General features: G+C 38.7%; 1 protein-coding gene across 1 annotated transcript in view; it reads left to right on the top strand.

Moving 5' to 3' along the window:
• The window catches only part of Spag16 (sperm associated antigen 16), an 896,526-nt gene that overhangs the window by 155,265 nt on the left and 726,665 nt on the right, over positions 1–14,596 (top strand). The window lies entirely within an intron of this gene.

Here is a 14,596-nt window from a genome sequence, read left to right as displayed (position 1 = left end):
GATAATCATGGATTTTAATTATACCTTAGGTAAATAGCATTGCTTTCTTGTATTTTGAAATATAATCTAAGGCATATGTAATTTTTTCTTCAAGAATCAATGATTTGAGTAAAATCATATACAGGAAAATTTCTCCTTAAGCAAGACTAATGTCTTGTTCCTGTCATGACTGAATATATTTTTACCTTTAACTCTTCTCTTTTCCATTTGAAATATGTCCTCTGCTTTTTAAGATATATGGTATGATATTTAGATGGTTGTTATTATAGGTGGTATATATGTCTATAAATATATATATTTATATATATACTGAATAATATTTGATTATATCTTAGAAAGAAGAATGTTGCCTATGATGTCTTACTTTAGATATATAATAACTATGATCTTAGTGACATGAATAAAGCCCTTAGGTTAATGAGGCGAAAAGTTCAGTTACGATTTAAAGAGAACCATGAAAATGATACCTTCTCCCCTTAAGGTTCTATATAAAGTAAAAAATACAGCTCTCGCTCTCTCTCTCTCTCTCTCTCTCTCTCTCTCTCTCTCTCTCTCTCTCCCTCTCTCTGTGTGTGTGTGTGTGTGTGTGTGTGTTTGTGTGTGTGTGTGCATGTATAGGTATGTGTCTTTTGAAGTAAGGTCATGACTCTTTCCTTAAATATCTTTTAACTAGATATGATTCTACATGCTATTTCTTAACTTCAAGACTTTTTCATTAAATGTTTTTTTAACTAGATACGATTCTACATGCTGTTTCTTAACATCAGCTAAGCCAATAATGCACCATCTACTATTTTGACTCAAGATAAAAAATTTATTTCCACAGATTTTACTTATACTTCAACAGTGGGTATAATATGAATTGGTATAAAAAGAGACCTGTTTTTGTTTTTAGAATTGCATTTTAAGAATTTTCCACAATACTCCACTCTATTAGGCCCAGACAATGACAAGAATATGAAGATTTAATTTGATAATAAAAGGAGAATTATAATAGAAAATGACTCTGTAGTAATAAATGCTCTTGTTTGCAATGTCCAGTTGCAAATGTCCAGTAGTCTATGCTTCAAAAGAAATACATGCATTGAGTTTTTTTCTTTTATAGAAAGTCATGTTTTTTTCTGTATATTTAAGTTCTGATTATGGTTTCGTCTCCCCGTACTCCTTCCAGTTCCTCACCATCTCCTGCCATCCACATCTATAACTTTTCTGTCTCTCATTGGAAAGCAAACAGGCATCTAAGGAACAACAGTAAAATAAAAGAAAAGAAAGATGGAATAGGACAAAATTAAAAGAAGAAAAAACATCAAAGAGCAAGGACAGGAAACACATATAGACAAGGAAACACATGTGTTTTCACACAGAGGAGTCCCATAGAAATGTGAACCAGAAGACATAATCTATACCCAAAGGACTTGTAAAGTTAGAGAAAAGAGTGCCCTGACTCCTCATTATGAGACAGCAAACTTCCAAGGGTGCAGTTGAGTGTGTTTTCTGTTGCTGATTTACTGTTGCCCATGCAGCCTACCCTTAAGAGCGATTTGTTTCTCCAGTGAGACTACCTTGGAGGAAACTGCATTTTCATTTGCAAGTGGTTATCAATTAGAGATAGCTTCTGAGTCAGGGATGGGGGAGATGTTTCTACTTCTTTCAGCTCTAGGCTCTTCTCTGGTACAGACCTCTGCAGGCCTTGTGCATGTTGCCACAGCCTTTGTGAGTTCACATGTACTTCAGTCTTGCTGTGTTCAGATGGCCTTTGTTCCTTCGTGTCCTCCATCCCTTTTGGCTCTTGAACTCCTTCCACCTCTTCTTCCATAGGGTTCTCTGAAATGTGAGGGAGAAAATTGGTGGAGACATTTCACTTATGGCCAAGTTTTTCAAGGTCTTTTATTTTCTACACTTTGTCCAATTGTGTTTCTCTGCATTTGCTCCCATCTCTGATGACTGCTAAGTAAGGAACTGTGCTATGTTTATAGCACAATGTCATTTGAAGTCATGTTATTGTTACATTCCTTTAGTAGAAGAATAGCATTTGGTTTTCCCCCTAGGACCCTGTTCTATCTAGTCCCAGGTTCTTGGTCACCATAGCAGTATAGAACATGGGTTCCATCTCTTGCAGTCTACCTGAAGTCAAATCAAATGTTGGTTAGTTAGTTACTCCCACAAACTTTGCACAACCATTGAACCAGCATAGTTTGCAGACAAATCACCATTGGAGATTGAGGGCTTTATAACTGGGTTGGCATTTACCTTTTTCCTTTGGTAGCATGCAGAGTACCTTCCAGTACCATGAGCACTAGTCCATAGGAGTGAAGGCTCTAGATGGGCACCAGTTTTACTTTCCATGTTCATGGAATTGTGTAAGCCTTGTCTTCAGCAATAGGGCAACCATCAGTTTGTGGAGAGCAACCAACAGCTTTGACAGTCGCCAGGCTTTGACCATCTACAATTTTAATTTGTGGTTTCTTTAATCTAAAATGAGAACACCAGGCTCTCAGAGGATGATTTCCCTATTTATTCATGATAATTTAGTTTTCATTGATAGCAATTCTGTTTCACATCCTCATATTTCATCTCCTAAATTAATAGCTAATCACATTACAATATCAAATCTTGGCTTACAGAAACATTTGGTAATGAATGCATTGACTCTTCATAGTCACCTGCATTGGCTGTCCAGTAGCGGCTGGCTGTGACCATGGAGCTCAAGCAACTGGATGTAGTCAGCACAGTTGGCATAATTTATGGAGAGAAGGAACTGGTCAATTAAGAAACTGAGTGAAGGTTAAAGGAAGACTATTTATTCAATAAAAAAAGAAAAAGAAAGAGGAAAATGAAAGAACCCAGATTGCGGCTGATTTTATTTCCAGCCTCTACATGGCAGCTGCCCTGTAACTGCTAGTGCAGCCCAGGGAGGAATTCCACCATCTTTGCTAGTCATTTTATTAGGAGAGAATGGTCCATCTTTATGGCTTATGCAGTGAAAAGGTAAACCAGAAGAAACAGTGGTGTTTAATCTTTTAGTGTGACTTAGGTTAAGTTGCTGTTTGGGGACTACTGATTTAGGGGGTTGTTGGCATTGTTGGCAGTTTGGTCATTTCTGCTCATGGTACCACAGTTCTTCCTGCTATCTGTTTGTGGGGTTCCCATTTATTTCATTTTGTCAGCTCTTCCTGTTTATTCTGGTTTTCACTATCAGTCATTAACTACCCATGTTATAAAATTTCAAAGTAAGACTAAGGGTTCCTCTCTTCCTAGAGCTGGGGGACTGGGGAGGTGGACGGTGGTTAAGAGTTCTGCCTGTGTAATTCTGAGAACCAGAATTCAGATCCCAGAGCACAGGCAGCAATCTGGCATCCTAGAAACACATCTCGTTCCAACTCTGAGAGATTCAGCACCATCCTGGTTCAGTACCCAGTACCACAGAAAATAGATGCATAGCCTTATTATTGTAATTCCGTGTTATAACACACACACAGTGTCTTGGTACTTAGTATATCTTTAGTAAAGTGTTAATTGATTTGATTGTATGCTTCTTTAGGCAAGAACATTTTCTTAATGATAAGGAATTAATTTTGCTTTTGTTTGTCAATTAGTATCAGTGGGAAAATGTTCTTAAGCTATAGTTTGTAAGTTTTTAAACTTTACAATATACGAAAAGGCTATTACTACTGGAATACTAATAAATACTAATAAAATTGCTGTGTTTTCCTGAGCAACCCTGATGAGACTCATCGGCTTTGTAGGCACTATCTGAGCACATCTCAGTATGGAATTCTGCTCTTTGTTTTTGTCACATACAAACACAAAGATGGACAGACAGACACACACACGATGCTCGGACACCATAAGAATTACAAGATTTGAATCGGCTTTATTTTAAGATGAAAGCAATAAGCAAATCACATCTTATTTAAGAAAAATTTTAAAGATGAAAAACCTCTCTTTTTAGGATTATGCATACAATTTACCAGTAATATAAAACCATATAACCTATGATTTAGGCCAAAATCTCTGTTTTTCCCTCTTGAGAGTCATGACCTAGGATAATTGCTTTATAGTTGAATATTAAAATGATTAATTAGATTGTATATAAGTGCAGAAAATGCTAATTATGCATCCTTTTTTCTAGAAAAACAGATATATCAAAACATTTTTACTGTTTTTTTAACAAGGTCATAATAAAACATATATTAAAATCCAGATAATTTAAAAATTCTTAATGTCTTACTAATTTGCATTTTTATAGAGTGTAATTTCATAGGTCAAAGGATCAGAAGGCCTTTAAATTAGATTAGTTAATAAAATTTTTAAGCTCTGGGTTAGGTATACATGTTTCTACTGCTCTCACTGGACGTCTGAATGGCGTCTAGAAGCCTAAACAATGTGCTGCAACAACACACATCAGTTAAAACTCCCCTTCACCTCTAAAACTACGTCCTACTTGTGTTGTGTGCCAGCACCCTGTTTCTCCTGAGACCTGGGCAAAGATGCAGGGACTCACAATCCCACTTGTTCTTTCCTTTCTCCCCACACTGGAGTTCTTGTCTGCGTTTGTTTCTTGCTTTGTGGTCAGGACGAGAAAGAGCTACCTGTACTTTAAACAGTTAAGGAAGGAAGGTTGGACTTTTGGTTCCCATCTGAGGATGCAGTCCATCACTACGGACAAGGGGGAGTGGTGAGAGTCTGAGGCAGCTTGTCACATTACATTAGCAGCCAGGAAGCAGGGGAAAGTGAACGCTTGTGTTCAGCTGACTTTCTTCTTTAGCTCAGTCTATGCCCCTAACCCTTGGAATATTAGCTCCCATATTTAACGAATCTTTCCAACTCAGTTTACTGAATCTAGATACTCCCTCAAAGATACACCTAGACGTTTGTTTCCATCGTAACTCAAAATTCCAACAAATTGACAACCAAGACGTGCCATTCACCTCCCTTCTCTGAAACTCCTTTTATCAGAGAGTCACTAGTAACTTTTTGTACTGTTCCACTGGTCATGTTTGGCTTCTCATTTTCTTCACTACTGAGGTACTGCTTAGACAGCTGGCCACTCCTGTATTTCCTCCTGAGACTCCAGCTGATGTTTATGTGTCCTGGATTTCCTGTGGACTCCCATGCTCCTTCCTCTTAGCTTGTCCAGTGATTGCTCCTCTTGGGAAAGATGCCTGGTTAAGGGACCATCCCTTACAACCAGCTGTTAGCTTCATCTCATCACTAAGTGCAGTTTCTCAGGTGCCATCTTCTATTCTCTGCCTTTCAATTGTTTGATGGATGAAGGTCATTGGCTAATAAAGAAACTGCGTTGGCCCATTTTATTGGTTAGAACATAGGTGGGTGGAGTAAACAGAACAGAATGTTGGGAGGAAAAGGAAGTGAGCTCAGACTTAACAGCTCTGCTCTCTGGACCAGAGGCTGTGCTCCCCTCTCCCAGGCAGACACACGCGATGAAGCAAGCCGCCAGGTCAGACATGCTGAATCTTTCCCGGTAAGACCGGTGCTACACAGTTTATTAGAGATGGGTTGTTCAGGATATCAGAAATAGCCAGTAAGGGCTAGAGCTAATGGGCCAAGCAGTGTTTAAAAGAATACAGTGTCCATATAATTATTTTGGGGCATAAGCTAGCTGGTGGCCGGGGTGCCGGGGACGCAGCCCTTCTGCTCCTATTACAATTGTTTCCAAGTGGTAATATCTTGACACCCGCCCCCTGCACTTGAGTATTGAATATGATTTGTCAACTCTAATGTCCAAAGATATTTGTGTTCCCCCAGAAAGCCTGGACTTCTCCTAACCTCCATCTTCATGAAAGAACTACCATGGATAAATAGATAAATCAGCTAGAATACCACACATATTTTGATCCTTATTCTTTCACCCTATAATTTCCACCATTAGACCTCCCACTTATGATTTGTAGAGGATGTAGCTTGTCTAGTACATTGGATCCCTGCTTTGGGGGGGATATCCCAATAATTCTGGTAGTTCTTTAATTTAGAATGCATTAAAAATTTTCACCTTTGTTCTCTACTTCTCTTAGTAATCACTAACAAATCAAATCAAAAGGCTACTAAGTAATCCCACCATACCCCATAATAATTCATTTATTTCACAGAATAGACATTACAAAATAGTAAATTAAACTGTCTTGAAAAGTCAAAAAATAAAAGTAAAATTGAGTCATCAGAGCTCCTATTTAAGTATGTGTTGCACCTGTCAGACTCTACGAGATAAAAATCATGCCTTCCTTTTGGCCCTGTGCTACCCTATCCTCCTTCGGCCACACACAGCAGTCATTTCTGTTCTGTGGACACTTACTGCTGTTCCATTGGAAGAGCCTTTTACTCTCCTGGCAGTGCCAATGTACAAGGTTTGCATCTCTGCCTCATTCATACCTTTACTGCACATGCACCTGCTTCCAGAGGCAGTTCCCCAAAATATCACTTGTATTTTACCCTCCATTTTCGAGGAACTTTAAATGTTTTCATTATGGTTACTTTTTAAAAAATATTCTTTCAAAGATTATTTTATTTACTTACGTTTATGTCTGTGTATATGTATCTTCATGAACATATGTGCATGTGTGTGTGGGGTCAGTGCACGCATGGAGGCCAAAAGAGGGTATTGGCTCACTTGGAGCTCAGATGCCTGGCTTCATATGTAGGCACAGGGATCTGCACCCTGCTTTTCATGACTGTGCAGCAAACATTCTTAACTGCCCCACCTCTCCAGCCCCCACTCTATTTTCTTTCTCCCATTGCTCACCATATGCCTGAGGAGGCATGCATTTTGAAGCATTCACGACAAGACCCAGACAGTTAGCTTTTGCCTAGTTCATTTGAAAAAAAAAAACAGTACTGGTAGGTGTTCACTATCCAGTTTCCTCTTTTCTAAGACCATTGGAATATTCTGTTTCTGGCCTGCTAAGCAATAAACTTCACCATGTGACTGAACCTAAGGGACTGTCTACTTTCTTGTCGCTGGAACCAAGGACATTGTAAAGGCTCAGAGCAATGATAGGAGCTGGATTCCCGAGGCTGCTGTTTGTGGGCTCTCCAGCATTTATCAAGTTTTAATCTCTAGATTTTCTATGCCTTTAAAAATTAAATGAGTTAGCCTGTTTAAAAAGATTTCAATGCAAGAAATATTGTACGATATTTATATTCACAAACTCATTCAACAAAACTGAAGACTCTTCAATTATTCTGAACAATTAACTCTCTGAAAGAATTCTGTTGCAGTTAGCTGGCATTTACTTGACATCACAGTAAGTCAAGTATAAAATCCATTGATGGTAAAGCATGTTTTGTGCCCAAAGTGCTATTGAAGAACATAAAAGGAGGCAGAGGAAGAAACAGTACAGGGTAGCTTCAGGATCAAAGATGGACCAGGTCTTTTCTGATAGGACAGCAGGTAGAATGAGACCCTGTAGTGTGTGAAGTGGGGTGTGCAGAGAGCAAGGAAGAAAAACTGAAGATGGACCATCTATGAGGCAGATATGTGTCTGCAGTATTCCAGGAGCAATAAGGAATCCAGTGTAAACAGAGGGAGGGAGCTTAAAGATGCTTTGAGAACCGGGCAGTGGTGGTGCACGCCTTTAATCCCAGCACTCGGGAGGCAGAGGCAGGTGGATCTCTGTGAGTTTGAAGCCAGCCTGGCCTACAAGAGCTAGTTCCAGGAAAGGCTCCAAAGCTGCAGTGGAGACACAGGGATCACAAGAGTGTTCCGCAAGACCTTAAATTGTAACAAACACTTTCCATGTATGCTGAACTTGTTGAATACCTATTCTAAAATTCTGAACAAAAGATACACAAGATGATACGTAAAACAGGATCTTTCAAATTTCTCTGTGGGAGCTGTGTTTCCAATGGGATCAAGGATAGGAAATGACACTAGATCCAAAAGACTTCAACAATTTAAGAGGGCTATAAAAATTTCCATGTTAAATATGATGGTGCCCTAGGAGATAAGTGACCAGAGTGAGAGTCAAGGAGGTTTTATGAGAGAATGAATGTGGGTGAAGAGATGGAGGTTTCAAGGGTAACTGTACTTTGCCCTCAGCAGATGAAGAATGAAGTAAGCATTTAGTTGTGTGAAGAAAACTGAGGGTGACGAGAGCTTGAGAACATGGGTGCGCTAAGCTCATGAGGCTCACGGGACTTAGGCAGGTTGGAGTACTTTACACTGTGCTGTGAACAAGGTGCACATAAAAGCAGGCAGAGGGAAAAACAGTAGAGGGTATGGCTTGGCATGCACAAGGGTGCCTGTCGGTAGTAATCCAAGAATTGCCCTGACGCTTTCACCAGAAATATGGTAGCTGGTTGGCATTTCCTCTACAAACTAGCCTTTATAGAAGCATGCTTTTTATAACCACAGGTCACTGTCAGGCCTACCTGGAATGTTTTGCTTGTAATTGCATGCTTTTAGGAGATTGCAAGTTATACTTAGCATGTATTTTTAAAATTAAATAACTATAGATTGTAATTACTATTTCAAAAATATATAAGCTTTTATAATGTAAACATGTTTATCACTTCAAAATCATCAATGTATTAGAATGAAGCATGCTTTTGATTTAATTTATAGAAAGTTCCTATAGTTTCTAAAGTTAACTTAAAGAAAAGTCTTCCCTAGAAGGATAATTATTGCAGGGATATAGTCTACTGGTTTGAGGATTTGGTATCAAAGTGCTAAGGAATTAGGTATTAGGTAGGCTTCCATTATATAATGATACAGTAATAACATTTGTACCATTAACTTTTAAGAAGGAAGACATACATGAATACACAGTAAATACAAGCATTAATTTTAATGACCTATTTACTTTTTAAGAGTATGTTCCATGAATAAGTGCATCATTGAATTAGCAGATTAAATTTTCAGGTATTTTGTATGTCTTTAATACCCTTTCCTGGGTCATTCTTTAATTTTAAACTAAGTTTATTCAGACACTTTGGGTTTGTCAAGTGTCTGCCATTTTCTAGAAAGGGTTCTCATTTTTTTTCTTTTGGTCAACTTACAGCTAAAAATTATGGAAGGGCTTTTACATTGGTCACAGATGATGCGTCAAACACTTTCAATTCCAGCATTTCATAGACTCAGCCAGAGACCGACAGTTGCCCTTCTGGGGCTATAACCATTTTTCATTCCCTTTTAATTATCTAGATCCATAGTAATAACCACAGTGACCTACAAGAAGGCATTGTTGGACATATTATAATTATATATAGCAATTATGTTTAGTGCCAACAATGCATAAAATCCTACTTATTAACTAAGGTTGGTAAAAATGAAGCTTTACTTGTCTCCCTTAGGATATAGTCGCAGGTTTTGAAAAGCCAAGGCATTTAATTTCTGCATAAAACTTTTCCTGAAGTATATTATTATGATAAGACAGGTCTATTTCTGTGAGATGATAGTGAATTAAAAATATTTCCACAAATATAGAAAACACTTCTCACTTCAGCTCCTTCTTTCATTGTATACTGATATTTCCTATTACCTGCTGTGTAATAGGAAGGGGAATGGAGTTCAAAGCCAAGGTTAATCTTTATAGGATCCAGGAAAGGTTGCTTAGGACACGTACCAATAATACTCTTTTTCTCTTGAATAACTTATTCAGTGTTTCAAAATATTTATAATTGTGTTTAATAATTAGAAAGACTATGTGATATTTGAATGATGAATGACTGTAGCAACTTCTGATATTTCTTAATGCCTCATCTAAAATTGCCAAGTCTCATCCATTTGAAAGTTATTGTATATAGAATGACATTTAGATATACATGTTCACACGTGTATGAATTATATGATAAACAGGTTATTAGAATGAGGTCTAAATCTTCAACCTATTCTGTAAATTTCTTACATCGCCATGACAAAAAAATATTTTTGTGTTGGTTTCACATCATTTTTTGTATTAATAGTGATTTTATAATCTAATAGAAAGCAATCAAACTTTTATTAGGCCTATTCACTCCACATACATAACAATATTTATGTTCAGATCCAACTTTAATTTAAAACTACTGACATTATCCTAAGGCAATAGCCATTAATTTTAGAGTGGCTCATAAAGTATCCCATTTTAGCTTGCATATTTGCGAATACCTAATATTTATCAGTTCTTTGTTCACTCTCTCACTTGACTGCTATCCTGCTTTCCCCCCAACTTCACATTTCTTTTACTTTAGTGTCATTAACTTTCATAAAGTATCCTCTGATGACTGAGCTAGGTATCTTTAAACCTCCGCCTTACCACTTATTTGCTATCTTAATTAGATCACTTACGCCTATGGTTTAATCTTGTGCTTCTTTCAAAGGCTGTCAATTGCAATTTAATCCCCATAGTTCCCATAAATGTCTCTGCTTATGATCGTTACATTTTTCCAAATGGAATTATTTCTTTGTGTTGCCATCATAATAATCTTTTAGAAATTAAGATACAATACTTTATTTTTATTTTAAACTGTATATTCTAACACCTGGAGGTTTGATTATTTCAAACTAACTTGGGCCTTCTTGTTTTCCTTCCTTCTTTCATTGTATACTGATATTTCCTATTACCTGTTGTGTAAAAGGAAGGTGATGGAGGAAGGACATTGGTTAATTATAATAAAGAAACTGCCTAGGCCCCTTGATAGGCCCACCCTTAGGTAGGTGGAGTAAACAGAACAGAATTCTGGGAGAAAGAAAGCTGAGTCAGGAGTCGCCATGGTTCTCCCACTCCAGACAGACGCAGGTTAAGATCCTCCCTGGTAAGCCACCTCGTGGGCTACACAGAATATTAGAAATGGGTTAGAGCAATATGTAAGAGCTAGCCAATAAGAGGCTACAGATAACGGGCCAGGCAGTGTTTAAAAAAATACAGTTTCCGTGTAATTATTTCGGGGCATAACCTAGCCATGGGGGTGGCCTGGTGCCGGGGACGCAGCCCTGCCGCTCCTATCGCTACGGGAAGGGAGTTCAAAGTCAAGGTTTGAACTTCCTTCCCTTCCTTCCTTTCTTCCTTCCTTCCTCCCCCTCCCTCCCTTCCTCCTTCTTTTCTTCTCTGTTTCTTTGTTTTAACCCTCTTTGTGTGGACCCACTGTGCTCTTCAGACAGAAATGCACTTTATCTTTCTTTTCATTTGCAGAAACTCAAGCAACCTTACGAGTATCTCCATCCCTAAAGCAAATCTTCTTTCTGTTTTCTTGGTACTAGGTCCACTGTGCAGAGTATACATAAGACAGGGCACACAGAACAAATCCTATAGAACTCCTATGGTTCATTGATAAATTTTGTGTTTCCTAAAGTTTCAAAAAACTCAAAAGGACAAATCATAAAAGTGTTACATACTCATACTGATCAACCAATGATCCACTCAATTTCCTTGATACAGGGGAGGGGGGGAGTGTGGTCCTACCTCAACTTGATGTGCCACCCTTTCTTCAAGCCCATGGGAGTCTGCCATGGAATGGAAGCAGAGGAGTGGATGGGGAGAAGGGGAGATGGGACTGGAGGAGAGAAAAGAAAGCAGCCTGTAGCAAAACCGAACATTTTGTGAGTAGTTATCTGCAGAGGAAGCTGGTGTTTAAAGCCGGAAGGCCCATGTGCTGTTGCAGGAAGTACACTGCAGCTCTTTATGTCCCTTGGCTTAGTGGACGGCATCACGCTCTCGCTCTTGGTGCTATGTGCAGAGCGAATGTTTATCTGCAGTGTCTGTCTAGGTACTCATGACAGACGGACCATGCCGAAGCTTATCCAGAAGGAGTTTTGTTGATTTTACTCATTACTGCTAGTTATTTTTCACTTTGCCTATCTACTTCCCCAAGAGAAACCTCAAGAGCGGAATTGTTCATTTGTGTATTAAATCAAATGGAGTTTCTTAGGCTTCCAATCCCTGTGAACAAGGAACTGCATAAATGTACCATTCCTTAACTATTTTTAACTATTTTTTTATTTCTTTTTGAAATATTGACTTTCACCGTGCAATAGCACATGGTAATTTCAACTCCCCTATCCCACTACAAACTGTATTTTATATCAGGGTCCATATCTAATAATTTATTTTTGTTAGTTCACCTGCTACCAAGCCATTTAAATAAAAGTAACCTATTAATTTTTATTTCTTTGTCTAATTTTCCACCTTTTCACAGGCTATTTAATTTCTGTTTCTTTTTGAAACCTGAATGACTGTTACGGTCATTTCAGTGGATCATCATGGTGTCTAACTCCATTAGTATCTGGGGGTTGGAAGGTGTTCAGTACAGGTGTAAGAACGAGGACCTGAGTTCACTCCTCAGCACCCATGTCAAACCTAGGTGGCTTTGGTGATCCTCGCACTGGGCAGGCATGGGGCTCTCTGGGTAATCAGCTGATTTGAATCTGCAAGCTCCATGTTCAATGAGAATAGAGATATAAAGCCATTGTGAAAGATACCTGCATAAGCTCATGAGAACATGCATACCTATGCATACATACATACATCCAATCTTATCTCAACTGTCTACGTGAGGCATGTGTGCACACAAATCATCTATAATGCCGCCTCGTAATAACACCGGAAACATAGAATGGCTAACAGCACTATGATAGCAACGCACCACGGGCAAAACTTTGTATTTTTGACAAAGAGTATTTCATACTTCAGAATGGTGGTGTGTTTACAACACTTCCAGGCCGGCCAGGTGACAGTCATACAAGGTGCCACACATAAACGGGAATAATGACAGTGTACTGCAGTATGCTGAAATTAAGAATTTTCAAAATGTTATATTTAATTCTTAGAGGAATGAAATTGTCTATTCATATTCCCCATTGTCATGTTAAAATATGTACATAGTATAATAAGGAACAGTACAGTGACGTAAAATTATTAGCTGATAAAAATGACATATGTTAAAGTGTAGTGACAGTTTACTTGTACATCAAGTAATAACTGTTTATTGAAAAAAGCATAAATTTAATGCACTAAACTGCATCTGTGTTTTAAGGTTCTTTCGTTGCATTGACATTGTCAACTTTAGAATTGTGGTAAAGAAGACCTGGGGTGGGACATCTGGCCATTGTCCCCACAGCATAGTTTAGTGTGTCATATGCGTCTGTGTGCCCTAGGAGGAGTGTGCTTCAAAGCTGACAAATGTGGTCCCTGGGATCTCCTGTCTAATGTGAGCCTGTCCCCCAGCCCGTGTTTGGTTCTTAGAGTGAATATTGCCCAACTGAGAAGGAGATGGGAGGCAGCTTTTAATTGCACTTAAGTGTCCCTCTGCTCCCCATGGTAAATGTTATTTCATGTTTTATTTTGACGGGCAACACTGACCTAAAGAGAGTCTGCAAGAGCGAGACTTTGCTGATTCTTAGAAAGGACAGAGAGAGCGTTCTGCTCTTGCTTTTCTTCACTGGAGACTGCGACCTTTTGTTCACAATCCTTCCTTTTAGTTTGCTTAATTATAGTTTCCAAGAAACTGTTATGATGCCATATTTTACTGCAGTGTTCTAAGTAAGAGGTACCACTTTAAAGAATTTTTGAGACAGGCTTTCTCTGGGTAGCCCTCGTTGTCCTGGAACTCACTCTATATATCAGGCTGGTCACAAACTCAGAGAAATCTGCCTGCCTCTGCCTCCCAAGTTGCTGGGATTAAAGGCAAATGCCCCCACTGCTTGGCCCAAGAATTCTTGGCAGTAAGGTGAGGTGACTGTGGCCTTTGCTCCTCACAATGATACCTAATGTTTTGGGGTAGAAGATTATTTTTTTCTTTTCTGGAAAAATCGTTCTGAAAAGGTTGAGGACCCATTTTTGGAGCTGCAGAGTGTCAAAGAGGAGACACTGGGAGCAAAGTCTCGCTCTTGCAGACTCTCTTTAGGTCAGTGTTGCCCGTCAAAATAAAACATGAAATAACATTTACCATGAGGAGCAGAGGGACACTTAAGTGAAATTAAAAGCATAAACTAGAGAAAATCAACGGATTAAAGTTAAGTAGCAATAAAATTATAAAACTTTTTGCAAATTTTGTCGAGGGAAGTTAGTGAAATCAATGAGTTTCATTTTATTTCAAAGTGGAAGCCAGCGACTAAAATGGTTAAACTGGAAAGGTAGGAGTGAGTTTCCGTGTAAACAAAGACAGTTAGATGTTGCTTTCTTTATATGGCTAATAAAATTGTTAGGAGGTGTGCAGATAGAAACAGAGGTCCTGAAGGTAAGAGATTTTGTTCCATACTGAGCTAATTTCAGTCTGGAAAGGAGTAAAAGCCTTTGAGGGGCTGGAGAGAAGGTGCAGCAGTTAGGTGCAGGCTCAGCTTTCTCGGAGGATCTAGGTTCACTTCCAGCATCCACGTGACGTCTCGGCTAGCACTGCACTTAAATGCACCCTTTTAACACACAGTTAAAAATAAAAATGATTTTTTGAAAAGCAAAGCAACTGCAAATATTAAAATAACAGCAACCTGCTGGCTGGCTTGTAAAATTAAACATTCTGTAAAGACCTAAGAAAGAAATCAAGAGCAATACTGAAAAGAAAATAGGGAATATGCAACAGCTTGGAGCTATAGGCCAACGAGGTTGAATTAGGATAGGTGGCGCTTGGGATTTGTCAGACACACATGTGCACAGAAAGCCCTTGC

The sequence above is a fragment of the Alexandromys fortis genome, unplaced genomic scaffold (assembly GCF_014885135.2).
Source record: "Alexandromys fortis isolate MF-2015 unplaced genomic scaffold, M_Fortis_MF-2015_v1.1 scaffold_40, whole genome shotgun sequence".
NCBI lineage: Eukaryota > Metazoa > Chordata > Mammalia > Rodentia > Cricetidae > Alexandromys > Alexandromys fortis.
Note: the sequence above shows the minus strand (reverse complement) of the source record. Positions and strands in the feature narration are given on the sequence as shown.